This window comes from Haliotis rubra, unplaced genomic scaffold (assembly GCF_003918875.1).
Source record: "Haliotis rubra isolate DU_JTF1 unplaced genomic scaffold, ASM391887v1 Scf932, whole genome shotgun sequence".
NCBI lineage: Eukaryota > Metazoa > Mollusca > Gastropoda > Lepetellida > Haliotidae > Haliotis > Haliotis rubra.
The window spans coordinates 375,012-381,011 of record NW_025767671.1 but is presented as its reverse complement, the minus strand read 5'-3'; the positions used below and the strand labels follow the sequence as shown (position 1 = coordinate 381,011).

General features: G+C 40.3%; 1 long non-coding RNA gene across 1 annotated transcript; it reads left to right on the top strand.

Annotated features, from left to right (window-relative positions):
- Nucleotides 1-2,853: 2,853 nt before the first annotated feature.
- On the top strand, nucleotides 2,854-5,634 carry LOC124264619. The gene is made up of 3 exons (XR_006895185.1): nucleotides 2,854-2,904; nucleotides 4,951-5,023; nucleotides 5,318-5,634. It is a non-coding gene; the product is annotated as an uncharacterized LOC124264619 (long non-coding RNA).
- Nucleotides 5,635-6,000: the final 366 nt, after the last annotated feature.

Genomic DNA, 6,000 nt, shown 5'->3' with positions numbered 1-6,000 from the left:
AAAATGCTAAAAATCTGTAAATAGCAAAAGGCACCACTTTAGGATCTGTTTGATATATCTACCAAGTTTTGTTGAAAAATACTGAACGGTTCTTGAGTTATGCTCCGGAAACGAAGCCCACCCTTCTTTAAGACTAAGTCCAAAACGTTTCCATGGAAACCGAGAAAAATAAAAATGACAATAATCTGTAAATAGCAAAAGGCACCACCTTAGGTTATGTTTGACATATCTACCAATTTTGGTTAAAAAATATCGAACGGTCTTTGAGTTATGCTCCGGAAACAAAATGATTACGGACGGACGGACGAGGCGACGACTATATCCCACCGCATTACATGCCGGTGGGATAAAAATAGGCTATATATCGCCAACAACTGAATGCAGATCACCATACCAGGGACCATGGGGACTTTACCTTTGGGGACAGTACCTTTGCTACCTGCATGGACTCCCGTCCTCCACCGACAAAGGGGCGCATCCCACGGCAAACGGATTGGTTGACCAAATATACCCCCGGGTCCACAACGGGGGGTTGAAGAGCTCATAGCGTTATCCAGCACCCACCACGAGTAGACGGCTCTTCACGGGTGCCAACTGGCTAAAACGCCAGGCTAGTGATCCAGCGAGTTTGAGGTGACGGGATCGAGCCCACCTGTGACCTGGTGTAAAAACCTTGGAGTCAAGTTTGTGTGCTGACTCTTTCAGTGTTGTCACAACCCTGAGTGTACAGAACACAACCCTGGACACTTAAAAGAACCCACGAATCCGTCGGTATATGACCAGATGGGGGTCACATGAATACATGCAAACACCTAGTTGCGGGTACAGCAACATGCAGTAAACTTGGACAAAGTACTGTGACTATCATCCAGTGAACGAGGGAAAAACAAAGCTTTTTTAAACAGTTCAACTGAACTGGATATCGGCGCTATACAAATGTATATGTATGTATGTATGTATGTATGTATGTATGTATGTATGTATGTATGTATGTATGTATGTATGTATGTATGTATGTATGTATGTATGTATGTATGTATGTATGTATGTATGTATGCATGCATGCATGCATGCATGCATGCATGCATGCATGGATGGATGGATGGATGAATGGATTTGAAGTGTTTCATTATATGACGTTCAAAACTATTTTGCATCGAACACCAAACAGAATCTATTTCTGAGCATAGGCAAATTTGGGTATTTTTCTTGACGTTTTAAATTCACACACATATATTTCAACCTGCCACATAAATATAACAGTTATACATCAAGTCAACTCACCTTCAGATAACGGCCTGATTACTGCAAGAGGTTAAGTGTTTAGTAACGAATTATGTATTACACACGTGGGGTACAAAAACTGTTTGATTTCATATAACTAAGATCTTTCGCCGCCCAATTGCCACAAAACCATTTCTTTGGAGTTCACTTGAGTTTATTGGAACATTTTGAATTAATACAAATAATAAAAGACGTAATATATTCCCAAAATGATTGTCCTGTAATTTAACAAAATATGTTTTCCTACAATAATCTATATTGAGTAAGTGAGTGAATGAGTAAATATGGTTTTACGCCGCATTTAGCAACATTCCCGCAGTATAACGGCGGGGGACACCAGACATGGGCTCATGTGAGGAATTAAGACAGGGTCATCTGCGTGACGAACGAACGCTTTAAACACTAGGCTATCCCACTCCCCCGCGATACTCTACATGGCGATTGAAAAGAGCAAAGGAATGACTTACAATTATGATTCATATGATTTATAGGTTCACTATCTACAGGTTTTAGTATTACCATTTTGTACGACCAAACATTTCAAACTTCCAAGCAACTCCGACAATCTTGTTTCAGCAATCATGCAAAATGTGGTCACTCACAGTGAGTGAGTGAGTTAACATTTATCGTCACATCGGCAATATTTCAGCCATATCGTGAAGAAAACAATTTATCAAATAAAAGTGAAAATATTTTGAAGATTAAAACCTGTCGACGATAGACAGTAATAATGCGAGAGAATCATTATATGGATATAAAACATCGGAGTGAGTGAGTGAGTTTAACATTTATCGTCACATCGGCAATATTTCAGCCATATCGTGACGAGAACAATTAATTGTATACATAGTAAGTAATGGTAAACTGTAAAAACCTGTTAACGAAAGACAGTAAAATTAATACAGTATAAAACACGGGCGAACAACATTTGAAACGCACCATCCATATAATACGAAATATCTAATTTCTGCGTTTCTAATGTTGTTATATATTTCGGCTTCTGCACGATAGCGCATCGTGGTCCTTACACGCAGTAACCAAAATAGTAAAATACCCAAAAATATACAATATACGTCATCATAAAGGAGGTTTGGTATGCAATTGCTAGGAACTGCTACCAGTGACAAGCTGATTCACAAGGTCGGGCCGATTGAAGAATCAGTTGTATTGTGCGAACGGAACAATGGCTCCAATATTCTCAATCAACACAGAGGTGTCTCCTTTGACAACAAACGGTATGCCGGCGAGAAATACATCCCCTAATACAAACAGTACGTAGAAGTGGGAGAGTTTAGTTTTAGGCTGCTTTTAGCAATATTCCAGCAATATCACGGCGGGGGACACCAGAAATGGTCTTCACACATTGTATCCATTTGGGGAATCGAACCCGGGTCTTCGGTGTGACGAGCGAACGCTTGTTCCACTAGACTACCCCACCGCCACACTACATGTATGTAGGAAAAAGATTGACAGGAAAACATTGAATACGTCGGCAAGCCTTGTAATATTGATTGTTATTTAACAGGATAAAAAGAGAGGTATATACCCAGTGCTGAATGGTTATATCTAAATCAGTCTACTGGGGAGTTTGGCACTACACATGTTTGGACAGTCACTGAGGTAGGTAATTAAGATTGTGTTCAACCTTACCGCCTTTCACTTAATCATACATTTGTCAATAATTGTATTGCACCAGAGACCCGGGAAGGTCAGGGTAAGAATATTGATCTTCAGTAACCTATGCTTGTCGTAAGAGGCGACTAACGGGATCAGGTGGTCAGGCTCGCTGACTTTGTTGCCACATGTCATCGGTTCCCAATTGCGCAGATCGATGCTCATGTTGTTGATCACTGGATTGTCTGGTCCAGACTCGATTGTTTACAGACCGCAATATAGCTGGAATATTGCTCAGTCCGGCGTAAAACAAAACGCACTCACCCAATCACTCACTACAAGTTCAGGAATAAGCCTTGAATAGTACAGAAAGCCCAAGAGATACATTTTGATAAAGCGAATGGATGAAAAACCCTTGATAACTTTTTTAAGTGAGGCGTAAAACTAAACTCACTCACTCACTATTGCACCAGACCAACAGGAAGAGCATTGATCACTATGCGTTATTTGTTTGTGAGGTTTATGGCAGATACAAATGTTCACACATCGAAGGTGGACCCACAATATCCATCTCAAATATACTAAGTGGCGCTATGGGCAAATTATGCCCTCAACGCAGACATTACTTCTCCGGTTAAGCCAAACCTCCTGAAGACATAGACCACCGGGTACTCATTCACTGCTTAGTGAACAGAGGCAATATTGAACAAACTCACTCACTTGCCTGAGGTGAGATCACATGTGTCACGTTTGCTCCGTTGTGGGGCAGGACTAATGTCTCTCTCAGAAGTAGAAACTCTCAGGAGTCAACCTGCCAAATAATGTCATCGATCCAAGGTCTCTCTGTGAGCAACGTTACTTAACTTCAAGTGATTTGAAAACTGGGTTCTATGCATAAGACCACACACCATCAGTTCTGCAGCGGGGGACACCAGAAATGGTCTTCACACATTCTACCCATGTGAGGAATCGAATCCTTGACATCTGAGGGAATAGAGAACGTCACACGCAATAAGTCAATCATACACGTTACCAAGTATGAGACCCGAGAAGATCCGGGCGTATATTTGGTCTTAAGCAACCCATGCTTGTCGTGATAGCCGACTAACGGGACTGGGTGGTGAGGCTCGCTGACTTGGTTGACACGTGTCATCGTATCCCAATATTGATCGATCCTCATGCTCGTCATCACTGGATTGTCTGGTCCAGACTCGATTATTTACAGACCGGAGCCATATCGCTGGAATATTGCTGAGTGTGGCGTTACCAACTAACCAATCTACCAAACAGGAAAACCGTTTACACATGGGTTAGTTGTTGTTTTGTTTTTTTTTAATTCCGCATGTTTCCAAAGTACAAATTTAAATGAGAAAAACGTATATATATTCCCCTATTCACGCAGCTTAAAGGTGAGGATCTTCCCTGTTGGTTCCCTTGTGATAGTAGAGTCACAGTCAAGCATGTCCTACTTCATCGGGCCTACTATCGATTTCGCTAACAGCTGAAGGGATGGTGTAAGTCCAGCTGTGGCCCATTGTATGGTTATCTACCTTCAGTTGTTGGCGATAAATAGTCTTTATATTGTGCCATTTAGAAAGTATCATGTAATCGTAACTTGCTAGTTTTAAAATAGCTAAAGCTGTGATGATGTGGTTAAAGCGTTGCTGACAGGTTTTCATATCGTTAAAGACAGGTTTTCATATCGTTAAAGACAGGTTTTCATGTCGTTAAAGACGGGTTTTCATATCGTTAAAGACAGGTTTTCATGTCGTTAAAGACGGTTTTTCATATCGTTAAAGACGTTTTTCTAAATAATATGTAGGTTTCACAGCCAGCATATATTGAACTATTACCGATGTGACTTTATTTGTTCAGTCACTGACTCCTATGCATGTAACTTTCAACTACTTACCTCTTATGGTACTTCCAAACAACCGGCAATAACATGTCAATACGAGCTCATGTGGAGTTTTATAGATAAAATCTCAAGAACCTTCTCCATAACATTTACTATGAATATTTGATTCGCGAAACTTGTTTTATGATCCTCAGCAAGAAACGGAGATGAATCACCAACAAAAGAAAGGGGTGGAATTTGCAGTCGTTTTAGTGTGTCTTCTTCAAGGTTTGTTTATGTTCCTTGTTTTAGTAAGAAAATAGTGATACTGAAGGCACACCAACGTCCAAAAGCACAAATATGATCTAAGTAAACTTTTTTTTTATGTGAGTTTCATGACCGGATGATTTGAACAAATGTATTAGATGTGTTTAAATAAGTTGTTAAGGAAATCTAAAGGAGAATCGAGAATGCCACGAGCCAAATTGCCAGTATGCAGTTACCATACATGTTTGCTATAAAAGTATAACATTGTCAGGGTTATATACACCAATTTTTACGACTCTTTGTTCTTTAAAACAGGTGTGAGATCATTGCAATTACATTGCCCGAATACTGTTGAACTTGGCTCTTCGGCATGTTTACTTTGCTATGAGACACAGACTACCATTTCCTCAGTGTCGTGGACGAGGCCTGACAATGTTTTGGCAAGCAATTGCATATCTCGTGGTTGTGAAAACAAGGATGGATACACAGTTGAGCGTAATTCTAGCCACAGTGAGATAAAAATTCTGAAAATGGGTGTTGAAGATATTGGCAGCTGGACTTGCAGTACTTCCTCGGGTGGATCAGGGTGTTCTGTGGAAGCTTACAGTGAGTAGCTGTTTAATTTCACCGGAAGATATTCAGCCACATCACATACTCCCTATTCGTATTAAACTGATCGGAAATATTGACAAAGCTAATGGATAAAAAAAAATACAGGTACAGTTTCTGTACCGTTGTCGAGGAATGACAATGATACATGAATCGCACTCACGAAATAACAGAAGTTGTTAAGTTTGTCAGTATTGTACTTTGCCACTCAAACAAGTGTACTTGAACGAGTATGTATTATATATACCCACACTTACCGAGGTGACCACACGACTCAAACAGTAGGTGTATTGAGCGACACACCGAGGAAGTGTGTGTACATCTGACTTATACCTCACTTCTGGTCGAGTTACGAGTTTACTGTAACATTTTATATTCTAAGAATGACA